At 41.7% G+C, this 16488-nt stretch overlaps 1 protein-coding gene across 1 annotated transcript in view; it reads left to right on the forward strand.

Moving 5' to 3' along the window:
* Positions 1-16488, forward strand: part of ank1a (ankyrin 1, erythrocytic a) — an 82130-nt gene that overhangs the window by 15033 nt on the left and 50609 nt on the right. The window lies entirely within an intron of this gene.

Raw genomic sequence — 16488 nt, forward strand, 5'->3', positions numbered from 1 at the left:
GGCATTATAGTACTCAGTCAGATAGGACCTGATCTTTCTGATGTTGTGTAGTGCAAAGCTGCATGACCCAGTGATGAATGCATGTTAGTTGTCATGATGTCCAGATTTCGAGCAGAGTGCAAGTGAGGCAGAGCTGAGCTGGAAGAGAACGGCTGGGATCACCAGGAGTTCAGTCTCTTCAGACAAAGAGATTGTGTTGAAGGTGGTGTTGCACCATCCATTTTGAGATATCACTGAGGCAGGCTGAGATCCGTGCTGAGACAGTTTGATGGGAAGGACAGATAGAGCTGGGTATCACCAGCATTGCAGTGGTAAGAGTGAGTGATAGTGAACAGAGTGAGCGGATATTCGGATCAAGGGAGGTGGTGCATATTGACAAGAGAAGGGAACTAAGCACAGACCCTTGTGGTATCCCATTGGAAATATAATAATGCTTGGACACTCTTCTCCTTGCCTTTGCACTTGATCACCCTGTGAGGTAGGACTCAAACCAGAGTTGTGCTGTACCAGAGATGCCTAGTTCGCATAGGGTAGAAAGGAGTATTTGGTGTCAAAGGCTTCCGACAGGTCCAGCAAGATGAGAACGGATTACTTGGCATCCCCTCTTGCTGATCGCAGGGTTTCTATCACTGACAGCATTGCAGTTTCAGTGGAATGGCTGCTCTAGAAACCAGACTAGTTTGGATCAAGTAAATCACTTTCAGAGATTAAGTCTGCCAAGAGACTTGGGTGAAAACTGCACGCTCTAGAGCCTTGGATAGGAAGGGTAGTAGACCGGCCAAGTTTTCAACTTGAGAAGGATTTAGGGGCGACTTTTTCAACAATGGGGTGACTTTGGCCTGCTTAAACATTCTGGGGAATATACCTGGAGCCAGAGAAGCATTTATCATGTGCGTGATCACAGGTACGATTGTGGGTGGGTTGGCTTGAAAGAGCTTGAAGTGAATAGGGTCCAGAGGACAAGTGGTGGGACGACTCAAGAGCAGGTGTTTCCTCGGTGAGAGGTAGAAATGCAGTGAGTATGCACCCTTAAAGTAGTGAAAGTCCCCTGATTCCCAAACTGGCTGCTGTTTGCCTATGGACAAAATTCAATAAAGTCGTCAAGCAGATATTAGTATAATAAGTGCAGGAACATTTTGCTCATGAGAGGACAACTTGACAGGAGAGGGAAGACGATGTCTTAGGGAACCCCCTCGGCCAAGGATGGGTATCCAACGTGCCCTGCCAGACCCCTGCAGAGCTCATGAATATGGACACAAGGCTGATCGATGGTGCGGGAGTGCTACGCAGAGAAAGAGACTCTCAGAGCGAGGAGGAGATTTCGACATATTTAATAGATTGATGCTGCCACTGAGGGTAGCGGAGGATACAGGTGTATGGAGCGGAAGCAGGGAGACGCAAATAAATACCGACTGTCTGAGTGTTTGTGAATGTGTGTGCCTGCTTGGATGAGCAGTTGTAATTGCTGTCTGTGGAGGCTGATTTTAGTGCAGGGCTTAAAACGGTGAGTCTAGTGGTGTGTGTGTGCTCACTGTCAGAGTGGAGACACAGATTGGTGGAGGCAGGTCTGGCACTGTGTGGTCCACAGCACTGCAGGGTCATGAATGATTTAATGGCAGGAGAGGTGAGCTCCGTCCTCCAGCCCTCAAGATGCACACAGGCATTTACGATCCGCAGAAGTGATTCATTTTCATGACCGAACCAACTGTTGTGTCAATATTCTGAATAAATTTGATTTCTTTGGGTTATATTTATGATGATGTGTGTTAATATGTAGCTCCACAAACTGCTACTGCATTTAGCTGCGGTTTATCAAAAGAGAGTTCACTCCTACAATCCTGTGTCGATGTTCTCCTTGCACATGTTCAGTGTAGACTTATGTAAGTTTCAAATACAGAAGAGGAGGAGGAGGAGGATCTGCAGGCCCACTTTCTTAAGTAGTATGTTACAGAAATACTCTTTTGATGTCCTCACAATACAAAACCACGCATACTGTATCATTCTTATATGACAGTTATGTGAGAACAGTGTCATATTTCACTGTGTGTGTTGTAATACTATAATGCTCCAACATACCACATAATAGCCAGTCTATTGTTGGACTGCAGCCAGTGAGCATGGTCATATACATTCATGAAGACAGCTTTATTCATGTGAAAGGTCACGTGTCAGTTGAGATCAATTCAACCTCTCTTATTCCACTTACTTAAAGATGATGTTAATTCCAGTTTGTCTTCAAACGGAAGATCCAGAGGTTCAAAACACATCTCTCCTCGTTTTCCTCCTCATTCTCTGCATTTCAATCATTTTATTGTTTTCATTCCTGGTGTTTCTCTTTTTTTCATCTCTCTCTTAACTGTTCGGTTTTTCAGTAATATGTGTTTGAAAGGTCACAGCAACAGTTAAATATGCTACCAAAAGTAAATCCAAATGGTGCCAAATTGCAAAGAGAATCATCTTCCCACAAAATAATTATTATTGAACTGTGGGTTTGAAAAATATAGATGGAGCCTGAATTACCACACTGCCTGTTCAAAGTTCATGTCTCTGGACACTGTTCAGTGTGCTCAGCACTCGTGTACTTTCTGCTCACACCTCCACATGGATAGAACCCACAAATTCACATTTTTATGCTTTTGATCTGTTTGTGTTCATCAGTTTTGTGCAATAACAAAAGATGAGGCTGGCAATATTGTATGTTTTTGTTGTTTTCAACCAATCCCATGAAAAGATAGTCTCCAACATTGCATTAGTTTGCTACTGAAATACTTTCAGACTACGCCAGCCTGTACATGTTTATGGTTCTCAGCCTCAAGCCCATTTGTTCCTACTGAAGACATAAACAGGTCACAAACCTTTTTAAGGCAAAAAATGTCCTAAAGCAGCTGGGCATTGTAGCTTTTAGCAAACAGGAATAAATAATGTATTTGTTAGGGACTATTTTCAGCCGTGGGTTAATACACATTTGGTTCTCTAGTGAGTATTTCCGGCTGCAAGACGGTTTATTGACTCAAAATAAACAAATAAACAGTACTTACATGCATTGTGACAAAGGAACATGTCACCCAGTGTAACAGTGTGGCTTTTTGATTTGTTTTTAATCATTTTTGGACAACAAAGTAGGTATTTGGCACAGAAGAATAAGATATATCAGGCTTTGGTCTTTTCATTGGAATTGTTGACAATAAGAATAATATAGAATATCACCTCACTTATCCTTTAGGTCTGGTTTAAGTATATTAATTTAATAAATATTTTTGTATATGCTCTTTAAAGATGATGGAGTTTGGATGGCATTGTGTGTAACATAAGCAGAGCATTTTTTTATGTACATATCCTCTATGTCATACAGACAACAGCGCTATTGAAACACGAAGGACGCCTTTGTCAGAGCTGAAGAATACCTGCGTGAGAACACATGTCCGGCGTCAGTGGCAGAAGGACGAGTTTGACAGAGATTAATAACACTGAGCGTGACAGAGCGGCCATTTTCGTATGAGAAAGAAATAAACACAAAGACAGAGGGAGGGGGGGAAAGGTGTGTGCTTGTAGCAGATTGAGGAGGGCGTAGGGTGGTGGGTATCTAGCTTGGCACTTCCTTGGCTGTTCATCCCTCTTTTATGCTCCATTTATTCAAAATGGAATCCAATGTGCTGTCTAAGGTTGGAACTATTTTGAGGCATTGCTTCTGGTTATAGACTTTGTTTTTTACATGCTGATGAGGCCATTTTGTGAGGCTGTTATATACATTCAGCACTATTGAAGCAGTCTGTGTCCCTTCGTCCTTTCAGGTAAGAATAGTGCAGTAAACATTTTCACACAATCGGGTGTCCTTCATTATACTACACCATTGCAAAGATAAACTTTCATATCATTTCATGTCATATATGTCATTTATAGTAAATTGTTGTGACAGCTGTAACTGCTGGAGTGGTTTGACTGTATTCTCATTCAGTTTCTTCATTGAATGGGACACTCTTGGTTTGATTATTGCACATAAGTGATGTTTGTTTTGTTGTTCTCTCTCTTAGGTGTTTCTGTGCTTTCTTCAGAGCGTGACGATCCTCCCTCGCTTCAAATTACTGAACAAATTGTTGGTTTATCAGTCCTTCTTCCTTTGATCCAAACTATTTGTGCTCAGTAGCCCACCTCTCACTGATAATAATTTATTCTCAAAGTCTTTTCCCACACATTGTGCCTCCCAGTACAAATATGTTCCTTCAGTAGGGCCAACAGTGTATCACCTTTTCACTCTCTGCTTTTTTTCTCCCTCTTGACCCCTCTCATCATGTTCAGCTTCAGTTACAATGTTCGCTCTCATCACATCCAAACCTTTCCGCTCTCTCCTCTCGTCTCTCTTTTGTACTCCTTTCCTCTATTTCCATCCAGCTCTCTAGTTTTCAAGACGCTCACATTTCTTTATTCTCTTCTGCTTTTCTCTCTTTTTAGTCCTTGAACTGACCCCAGCCCTCTCCATGTGTGTTTCTTTATATGTTCTCAGCTTTGACAACTCTCTTGAGCCACTCTCCCCCATCAAATCCCGACTCAAGTGCTCTCTTCCTGTTTCAAAGGGTTAGGGACTTCTCTGCGGTTGGTATGTGTCCCATTTGGAGGGGGGGGGGGTACATGCTTTGTGTGAACAGAAGTGTGTTTTTCTCAGGCCACAGGTGTGCAGCGGTGGGGAGTTCCTATTGTATGTGCCTCGTCTTGCACGAATAATGCGAGAGGAAAGTTAATTTAGATGTTGAGTGACAGTGAGTGTGGGGTGAGAGTTTGTAAGGTTTTACTCCAACTCACAGTCTATAATATGCCGCAAAGAACAGGAACCACTGAGCACCCAAAAATAGGGATCTCAAAGGTTTGTTGTAGGCATTAACCCTTTATTTTAAAAGACCACCTGAACTCACAGTAGCTGGCATGTTTTTCCTCAAGGTTGCCATACTAAGAACTGCAGGTGTTCAGACAACACAGAAACATACTTAGACGCTACAGAGAGAAGAATATCAAGAGGTCAGAACAAGACAGTGTTCATAAACTGTGTGATGCACAGTTTGCCAGAACATTTCATCCACCCAGACTGTTGCTCTGACAGCATAAAATGGATGTTCTTCATCTTTGTGGAAGTAAACTTCTTTAAAAGTCAGCCAATTAGCTTTTTGTCAGATCATTTTTCAACATTAAGTTTATTAACCTACTTTTAGAGCCCATTCACACCTAGAGCCATGCATCATTTGTGGGTATAAAAAAGTGACTAAAACTTCGTCCTTCCTTGTGTGTATATATCATCGGTATTACCCATGTTTAACAAACTATAGAGCATACATAATGAGTAAATCCTCTATAAATCTTATTTATAATCATTTTGAAGGCAAGAAATGTATCAAATTGTAAAGTTATCCCAACAAGTCATGCATAGACTTGATAGTGGAGGATCCATTTTACAATCCAATGTTACTGGTAATAGTAGGATGTATAGATTACGTACTATAATGATGCAGACACCTGATGAAGCAGCTTTTTCCTATAGGAGTCCCTTTGTGAAACCACAGAAATTAAAGCTAGTTGTGTTTAATATCTACTGCAGAGGTTTTGACTACAATGTGTAAAAGATGAGCACTGTGAGATTGTCCTCCATCTCACCTTTAACTTATTCACCTTCTCTCTGTTGTTTTGTCATCTCATCCCTCCTCTTTTTTATTTTCGCTTCCCTTGTTTCATCTGTTGTTCGGTATGGTTGACGTCATTACCTCTTCTGTATCTGTGGGCCTATTCTGCCAAGATAAAGGCTCTCCTCTGGGATGTACCCTCCTGTCCTCCTTCATCTCTTTCTCTCCACACTGTGGTGGGTGTCAATCATCAGTGCTTCCCAATAAGCAGCCAGAGAGAGAGAAAGAAGAGGAGGAGAGGGGTAGGGACCTAGGGATGCAACATGGAAATATCAGAGAGGGGAGACGGAGGACAGGAATTGAGAAGAGGGTATGAGGAGGGTATGGTGATGTCCGTGTCGATGGGGAGGCGAGGAAAGCTCCATGAAAGCAGCTTGACTGTCCACCAACTGAATGAGCCCCACACTGCTGATAAGGACGATGAAAGGAATAATGATGACAGTGGGGGTGCCAATAGGGTGCTATATTTAGATGCATTCAGCTTGCCTGCTGTGTGTGTGACAGTGTATGAGCAAGTAAATGTTTCTTTACATGGAGCTCTTTGTGTATGTGCAGGTCATCTGTGCAGGCATGTGCAAAGCTGTATTAATGCAAGGGTGTGTGTGAAGGTATGTCCAAGGGTGTGTGAGCGCTTACCTCCTGTCCTAGTGTGCACATGGGTGTAGGTTTAAGCCACGTGCCGTTAGTGCTGACTACAGAATCAGGGAAGAGCTGCAGTGAGGAACTCAACGTGCCCACTTCATGAACACATAGAAAATGGCTTTTCAACAGCTGTGTGTGTGTGTGTGGTGTATGTGGTGTGTGTGTGGTGTGTGTGTGGTGTGTGTGTGTGTGTGTGTGTGTGTGTGTGTGTTAGTGATTAAGGTGTCTCAGTGGTGTGTGTGTGTGTCAACACTGCGGATAGATGGAAGTGGAAAAGGACTGCATGGCTGTGTGTGTGAAGGACAACGAAAGAGAGATGTATCAATGTGTAAATGTTGTATGTTTTGAAACAAATAGAAGATAACTAGATTTACAGTATCACCATTTTCCTTAATCAACCAGAAATTGGATTTCTCCATTTTAGTTTTATATCAGTGTAAATGAAATACCCTTTTTGGCTCTGGGCTGTTCATCAAACAAAACAAGCAGTATGAAGATGTCACCTTGGGGTCTTTTAGACTAAATGATTAATTGATTAACCACAAAAATATTCAACAGATAAATCAATACTGAAAATAATCATTAGTTGCAGCTGTGCGTGTTGCACATGTTTATACTATTTATGTAGGAAATACAGTAAATAATAATAAATGTTTTTTTGGCCCTTGAAATTCTAATTTGTTTCAAAATCTGTCACAACTGTAGCACCATCCTGTCTAGTTGAGCTGTAGAAATGAATGGTGGAATGAGGAAGGGCTAAGATGATGATGCGACCTGCAGTGTTCATATTGACATCCTCCTCCTCTCACACTTTTACTGTATTCAGGTTCGATAAAACATGTTCTGTAAATGTGCATTTTATAAAGTAATCCTGTAGCGTTACATGTAGTGTGCATACTCGCACACAAACCTTTACCATTTGAAGCAGTACACTTCCGGCCCCGCTGAAACCGAGCCAGGGCCGGCCTCATGGACGAGTCTCCCTGAGGGCTGAGTCAGCAACAACCGGATGGAAAGATAGAAAGAGAGGGAGGAAGATGAGGGAGGAATTTTAGATCAGGCTCTTAACATCAACCAAACCAGCTTTTCCTTTCCTTGCCAGCTAAATAACACATATCTGATAGTCATAATGCTACTTTTTTTGTCCCTATCTGTGTATGTTTTATGACATACAGCTTTTACATGCTGCTAACATTAATATGCAGATACTGTAGTCTCTTTAGCATAGTCATCAGCTTTCTGTGAATCCTATGAAGCGTTTGAGAGTTAAAGTACACTGTTGATGAGATAACGCTGCCTGCAGGTGTATTTGCAATATCACCAGATAAATATTTTTCAGTATCTTGTGAGTGAATCAAACAGAAGACTGCTACAGTGTTAATGGTGCAGACTTTCACACCAAGCTCGTAGGTGTTGCATTAAAGCCCTTCAGATGTAATTACCTCTCCTCATCACTGTTTCCTGGTGTAAGAGCCCACTCTGCAGGCTTTTGGGGTCTTTCTCTTTTTAAAGGTGAGAAAGACAAATCCATTTTTCTGGATTTGACGGGCTTAATGCTTCGTCTCTCACCCTCACAGTTCGCTGGCTGTCGTTTTTGTCGTTTTTGTCCTTTGAGAATATTACCCTTCAGATTCAATTTCCCCACTGTGAATCTAATCAAGGATACTTGCAATAAAGTTTTGTCTTAAGAGCTGTGCAGCAGCCATCTATGGGATTTATTGCCTATCCACATTATGGCGCCGCAGGGTGCTCTGGCACGGTGATGTGAACAGTCTCAGGATTGTTTTATTTTAGAAAAACTATCTTAATATGGTATATGTGTAAGTGTGGTATGTACGCCTTTTGTTCACATGTGTAGGTGTGCTTGTGCATGTGTAGAGTGTGTATGTGTCAACGATTGCATACAAGTGTGAGTTGGAGAAACAGTGATTTACCACAGCAGAGGGGCTTAATGAGCGCTACATGTAGCAGTGATAGAGGGGACATCTGTCTTTCTGTCCCTGGAGGAGGTGAGAGTACAGCTCTGATAGATGACTACCTGAACCTCCAGCTCCACTCTGCCAGCTGCTGACCACACACACATGTACAGTATATGCACACATGAACGAGCACACACACAGCCAAGGACATCTTCGTCTACATCTTCATGTGTGTGAAACTTTAATATTATTTTGCATATTAAATCTGCATTAACTGATTTTTTGGCCACTTGGGGGCAGCGGAAACACATGACGACATATTATCACTACATACAGTTGATATGGCCAAATTTACATATTCATCAGATATGGAACAACATATGGATGGTGATTATCTGTCAGTTCACGTAGTCATTAGATGCATTGTAAATATTAAAATATTAATTAGAGCAGGTTTAATATTTGGATGCCTCAAACAAATACCACATATGGTTGTAAAGATAGGTTGTACTATAATCGTCTTAAATAACATACACACAAATGAAGTTGAGATTATGTGTTAAAGTGATGCAATAATAGTAATTGCAAATAATTTCTTCCTTTTATTGAGTAATTTTACAGGTACAGTAAGAAGAACATGTATTTTAACCCTTGCATTATATAGCAATTTTGACCTCAGCAGATGTATTTATCCAGTATTTATCAGGTTATCTTATACAGAACTTCATAACGCATTTATTTCAACATGTATTGTTTGAGAACGTATTATTACAGGCCAAATGTTAAGCAAAGAGACGCCGCATGTTGTGTTTCTGTTTCAAAAGCGGACGATGACCTCAGGCTTTAAGGGTGACAAAAAGATTACTTCTATCACTTCTGAACGTCTAATCGTATTGGCGTTGAGTTTGAGACGTGATGCTCTGTGTGGCTAGACTACACACTGCATGCTGATTATCAGTGGCCAGCGATACTTACTGTCCAGCGTCACGATAGCTGTGCCCTGGTTTAAAGACCTAGATGTATTGTTCGCGCTGATGTCTGCGGCACAGCAGCTGTTCCTATTAGTTTAGTCTTGGCATGGCCCTTTGGCTACACTTATTAAAGCATGTAACGTTCATGCTACACTTGGCAGGGGCGTTTTCTGGAGTGGCTGGTGGTTCTGTCGAAGTGTTGACGTGAGTCTGGGTAATCCACCGGCTGCTCCACTATGCCTGCGCACATCTCTGAGCTGGCCCCTTACAAAAGAGCAGACCTGAAAAGCACCATAATGAGGCACAGGCTGAAAGAAAAGGCATGTCTCTTTCCATTTCTCTGAGCGAAAAGAAAAGAGCAACATAAAAGAATAGAGGACAAGAAAGAAAGATGAAAATAAGCCTCCCAAATCCAGGTTTTTGGCTGCGCTGTCTCTTTGAGTTTATCTTTTTTTCATGCATGTGTTTTATTATGGTAATGAAATGTTGGATAAAAATAGTCTGGGATGGAAGAGCAACGGTTTTCAATGGAAAGAGGAGAAAAATAGTGGGGAGGGGCATGGGGTGCAGCTAAATGTCATTGATAAAACACATAAAGAAATTTAAATTGCCTTCTCTCTCCTTCATACCGTCCATTTGTGTGTCTTCCCTTTTTTTCCATCTCTTCTTTCTTTTACAAAGCTTCGGTCCAAACATCACAAGTCCCAGGGGTTCACACAAAACATGAAAACATTGTTCACTCTGTCACAGTTCAGCTTCAGAGTGCTTCAGTTACAGTAAACACTGTACAGCACTGACATTTAATTGTGGCTGCGTGGAATCAAATAATCCTTTGTTGGTTTGTCTGAGTTTCTTCTCTTTTATATGGTGGGTTTTTTTTATGAATCTTCCACTACTAAAGAAACAAAAGAGGACTCCCGCTTATTAACTCTCAGAGGTTTTGCTGCAGCCCTCTAAATGTTTACATTAAGTATACTGGTGTCAGTAGGCACTCATACACAGGCTCTCAAAAGGTCCTTTTGTTAAAACAGACTCCTCCACTCGCCGCCCCGACAATCCCCAGATAAGTATTCACTGAGGAAGACTAAAAAAGGTACAAACAGAGCTGAAGATCAGAAGAGGTTGTACTTTCTCTCCACTGCAGAGAACATCAAAGCGGTCTGTGCGCCGTGTGCTGTAATATTAATCTCTCTGTTTTTTGACCTCTGACCTTCACAAGCTCAGAGCAGAGGGTGGGACCAGGAGGAATCAGACAGGGTAGACAAAATAAAAAGACCACCTTATTATATTGCATAATGGAATCCAATGCAGTCAGCCAGACATGATCTCTTTTGAAGTCTGCTATTGTGCTTTTTGAGGCTGTAGTGTCGTTCAGTGGAGTGTTTTTACTACTGTTCCTCTTTTCTAATGCAGATTTTTTGTGTTTGTCAAATGTCTTCATGGTTTTGACGACATGTGAGACATTACTTTGATTAATTTCTGTAGCTAGTAGAATCCCTGTATGGGCCTCCCAGGCATCCTTACTGCTAGCGTGCTACAGGACCTCACATTGTACACAGATAGAGACAGAGTGGACAGTAAAGGATGAAGAGGATGACTCTGCACATGCTCACACACAAGCCTGTCCTCATCAGGTAGAGAGTGAACGTGAGCCCAGATGGAGAGTTAGACAGAGAGGGGGAAAAAGAGCGTAGAGGTGATAGGTGGAGGTGACTGCACCATCCTTCCCTATCATCCCACCTGGTGGTTCCACCTGTGCCCCCGCCAGAAACCACCTCTCTTCTGCTGATGGAGCTTCGGCTGGTTTCTGCCGGGCACAGAGCTGGCAGCTCTCTTCCATGCATTATTTATCAGGCTGAGATCTGCAGAGCTCTCGTTCTCCCTCTGTTGTCTCTTTACGCTCTCTCACTGTGGAAGTCTCCCCTTCTATATCAGCACTCATTTACGGCTGCTTACATGTAAAACCTCTCACCCATTTCAGATGCTTCAGTCACTGATGTTTTATGAATTTGTTTTGGGGAGGGGGGGGGGGGGGGCACAGGATGTCTTTTTTATGATGCAGCAAAGTGTGTCTTACTTCTTTAGAGTCTTTCCACGCAAGGATTAAGTTGTTTCATAACAATATCATAACATGTCCCAGGAGTTTTGTTGCCTGCGTCCATATATCCATAAGTCCATATATCAAAACCACCTTTGGTTTTGGATTTTTTTGGCAGGCACTCAGAGCCTCAGTGAGTCTGAAATCAATAATGTATTTGGATGACCACCATTGTTTTTCAGTTACTGTATCATCTAATTATTTAATCCTCGTATCAGAAGTCTAATGGCTCTTTTGATACTTTATAAAAGCTGCCAACACTTTTGTACTTTATACCATTTCCAGTCTTGAGTAAGGTTTGGCAGTATGGCTCAAATCAATGTCACAATGCTGATAAGAACATTCTTCCAGTATGAATATACACTAAAACATAAAACTGTCAAGTACACAGAACTGGTCACATTTGTGTTCTTGTTTATATATATTCTTGGATCAGATAGTTCCTGACTTCAATCAGGAATTTGACATTTTTAGACTATATTAAAAGTTGTTGTGTGCTGCTGCTTGTGTTTAGACAACATGTAATATTTCACAAGTTTAAAAGGCTTTTGTAGAAAACATGTTAATGTTTCTCGAAGTAAGGTATCAAGAGAAGTTTGGTTTGGTATGGGTACCAAAACTCAGGTGTTGTATCTGCACTAGTATTAAAAATTGTCATAGAAAACCCAGCGCTCTAGTGCCAATAGATTCTATACCTGCTTAACTTCTCCTAGTTTATATTTTACTGCATAATGTTGAGCTAATAGACACCACATTCATGTAGCCTCTGTGTACTGTCCAGTTTCTCTTCTTTAATCACCCTCGTAGTTTGTCACTTCTGTGATGTGTTCAGTTAAATCGTGTTGAAGTAAGAACTGGAGACGAGATAAATCAGGTGCCTTATGGGATTCTGAGAAGAGCTCTTTACTGTTCAGCAGTGATGCTGTCTTGTTATAACTCCACTTGATTTTTTATTTTTTTTCTCAGGAGCTGAATAATTTAGTAAGGGTCCATTTAGTTTAGACACTGTGTCAGCGTTTCACAAGGAACTAGCCAGGCATTGGCCTACTTTGACTCCTGGCATTAGCGCTTGATCACTTGATGTATATCCTGCACTCGAGGATAATGGACGGGAAGGTGAAGAGAGAAGCTGATGCACTGCAGGGCTAAAACAAACTGGACTGATGAATAGGTGTTTTGAGAAAGGTGCTTGGTTCTTAATGCTACGGTCATTTGTATATCACAGCTCCTCTGTACCTTATTGTTCTCAGTGTTCTCACAGAGGGAGTGTGAGTTATTGAGGCGGTGCAGGTCCATTGAGCAGCAGAGAGCTGCTCTCTCCCTGTGGAGTGCTTATTCTAATGAAAGCTCTGAGCACACAGTTTTCTGAAACCCGGCCGCTCAACCAGTTAAACAATACTCTGCATATACTGATAATCAACCCTGCCACAAGTTTTAACAAGGCCTTTATGCTGATTTTGATACATTTGTGGCTTTGTATTGATATCAGCTATGAAAAGATGTTTATTTGATATGAAAAAAGTGTGTCAATTAGTTAAATCAAAAGCTTCCTTTAAGAATTAATTCAGGCCATTTAGCTTTGTAATGTTCTTCCTAGCTCTTGTCCATACATTGATAACGTGAGACCATGTTTTAAAGCAAAAACATGAAGGATTAAACCTTAAAAACTACTACTACAACAAAAATATGTTATGTAATTGGTTTGTTTCATGATTTATGTTCAAAACAAATCATGTATATCTTGATCTTATGCAGATTTCTGATTTTTTTGCCCGTCAGATTGTGCTTGTTATTTTTGTTTTAGTTCATTACAGTAGTCATGTGTTGATTTAAAACGTTTCGGGGTGACATATTGCATTATTAGCCTGTGATGTTACATCCCTGCACCCTTGCAAAATTTGGGGTCCATATAGATCACTTATGCCATCATCACACTGCTTAAAATGTGCAAAAATGTTGATTCATTTTTGTTGTTTTCAAACGTCTGTTAATCTGCCAGATGGTGACACTATAAAAAGCAGATTTTCATATTGTAACGTAAACACATGTCTCTGTGTGGGTAACGGAAGGAAGGATAATTCATCTGGACATGCATGATGTGTTTTTATGCGATATTGTTGTTGGCTGCTTTTGTATTCTACTGTTTTATTCATGCATATTTATTGAGTGTGAATTTGAATCAGACGGGCTGATCTGATCTCTGGTCAGTGAGCCTGTTGTAAATTGACCACAGCAGGTTCTGTTGACTGTCAGTACAGCAGTATGTGTAGTGAATGAGAAATCATGTAGTCTACAGCCACAGTTTAGCAGTTATAGTGTACAACTTCATGTAGATGCAACAGTGTCTTTTTGTGTGACTGATGAAGAAAAAGAAGATAAAATAGATTATACACCTACAAAAAGGTGGGTGACCTAGCTGTGTGTACATGACAAATATGTATCTTAATTTCTCTTAATTACACATTTCCTCTTCGCATTTTCTGCAGTTTTATTCAGAAGTAGCACATTTTCTTTTCTGTTCCAATACTTTACCGTGTGAAAGTGTTTCTCAGACCCTGGTCCGTCGCTCCACCTGAGGTCATCTATGCCAACATATAACAAATGATGAAAGTTGTCCCTTTCTCAGCGGATTACTCTCTAATCATTCTCCCACTTCTCTCTCTCTCTCTCTCTCTCTCACTCTCTCTCTCACACTCACACACACACACACACACACACACACACACACACACACACACACACACACACACACACACACACACACTTCTTTCTTTAACATGAGCCTTCCTCTGACTGCTCTCCTGTCCTCAGTTTTATTCTCAGCTCGGCCTCTGCAGCTGACGCTTTGAGGGATAAGCTGCGAATGTGGAGAGGTAACATCCTCTGAGTGGCTCTACTCAGAAGGCCATCAGGGAGGTTTAAAAGCACATAAAGCAAACAGAGACAAAACGATGTGTCCTTTTTATTTCCTGCTGTACATGACTCATACTGGTTGTCTCATGCTTGTCTTGGAGTTTGATGTAAAGTATACCCAAACACCAAGAGGCTGCTGGTTAGTTGTCCAGAGACTGCAAGTGTTATCCCTTTATCCCTCTAATCTACAGCATAACACTTTGAGTTCCCTCTGCGTGTCTGTTCGCTGCCCTGAGGCTGCCAGAGGCTCCGCGGCAAATGGCCTGTTACTCTTATCAGCACCTCTCTCCCCCTCTGCCTCACTCTGTCTCCCCAGTCCTCCCCCTCCTCTTCCCCCTTCACCCCTCTCTCCCTGTCATCACTAGCCGTCTGCTACTTAATCCAATTATTCGTTTAAGCTGATACGCTCCGTAACTCACCACAAACTCTACGGATGACGCCCCTGTGCATCACATACACACATCCACACACACATAAACACATACACACACACAATCCCCTCCCCACACACACACACACACACACACACACACACACACATACACACACATACACACATACACACACACACATACACACAGCCACATGCACAGTTACTGAGCACTGTTACTGCAAATATTTCAGGTCATGCAAAGTGCTCATTCATGCTTAGAAAGTAAAAAAATATGGATCAAATATAGCTCATGTCTACAGTGCTCTCTGGTTATACATTGTAGTCGCCCCTTTCTGCTTGTTCTGTCTATTTTCGGGTGTCCTAACAGAGGCTTTGGCCTCTGCTGTCACCCTCTGATTCACTGTACCCTTGAGGTGACTCCGTCTGTTTCTGTGTGTTGTCCTCCACTTCCCTGCTATGTGTTTAGCAGCTAATGCATCTGTCTGTGCAGACGCATCACCTGACACTGAAGGTCCTGCTCCCGCTTTGTGTGTGTTTGTGTGTGTCTTGTATTTCTGTCCTTATGGGGATCAAATGTCCTCACAAGCCTAGAAAGATGATGAAAATCCTCAGGGAAGAGGACATTTTGTTTGTTCCTCACCTTTATAAAAAAATGATTTTTTTTTAGGTTGGGACTTTGGGTTTATTGTTAAAATTAGAATCAGGATTAACTCCAGGTTACAGTAGAAGATACAATTAATGTTAATGCAGGAGTAGGACTTTGGTTTGAGGTTAAAATTTAAGTGAGAGTGAGGTTTTCTTTAAGGTTGTGTGTGTGTGTGTGTGTGTGTGTGTGTGTGTGTGTGTGTGTGTGTATGTCGGCCTGTAACTTTCAGCTGGTCAGCTGTCAGCAAAGGTGACAAAGGAGCTCTCTAGGTCTCCTTTTCATTCTTGACGCAACTATTCACACTTTTCTTGAGAACATTATGTGCAACACTATCAATGCCTTTTATACTCCCACAAGCTAGTTCTGAGATGTGTTGTCCCCACTCTAAGGTTGGTCATTGGTAGGTTCTTACATGTACAGCAATACATAAATGTGTGTGTGTGAATGGTTGTATTCCTGTATATGTGCACGTGTAATATTCTCATGTTCTGTGTTAAAGTAACCAATCTACAGTTTCCTCCTTCAACAGTTTGTGTGCTAAATGGCCCTTCAGTCTAAAATAAATGTTGTTTTGCGGTGTCATGGTATGACAGCCCGCCTCATTGCGTCTTAAAAGCACAACACAAGTACCGTAAAATTGCCAGCGTAAAGTAAATAGTAAATGTGCAGTAGCAGCCATGACAGGGTAATTAATCCCTGGATTCTGCGATTTCACCCCAGTGCAAATCTTGTATCCAAGTATTTCTGCCGCACAGGGGTGGCCGGCGTCACAAAAGGAGCTGTGTTCGGTTGTTTTTGGTGCTGACACGACAACAGTCAAGAGTAACAGATGGGGTTTGTTGTGTGTGTGTGTGTGTGTGTGTGTGTGTGTGTGTGTGTGTGCGTGCGTGCGTGCGTGCGTGCGTGTGTTTCAGGGTGACCGGGGCTAGAGCTGGCTACAGCATGTGTTTGATCTGAATCTTAACGGAGGGAGTGTGAGCAGATCTGATCTGAAACCTCCCCTCTGTCTGTCTGTCTGGAGGAAGACGTTTGGGAGACTGTCTGTTTGATTCACTGAGAGGAGCAGACAGTCCTGGTGTCTTTCTGGGAAAAACAGTTATCTGGTTATTGTCTGGAGCTCACAGACTTTCGCACTACTGTTGTTTCAACCATTCTTGCTGTTTTTCACTCCTTTTGTATATTTATTACTGTTCATCCGCATTCATATTATGAAGAAAGTTTCTTTGCTATAAGACAATG

Source organism: Enoplosus armatus, chromosome 4, assembly GCF_043641665.1.
Source record: "Enoplosus armatus isolate fEnoArm2 chromosome 4, fEnoArm2.hap1, whole genome shotgun sequence".
NCBI classification, from domain to species: Eukaryota; Metazoa; Chordata; class Actinopteri; order Centrarchiformes; family Enoplosidae; genus Enoplosus; species Enoplosus armatus.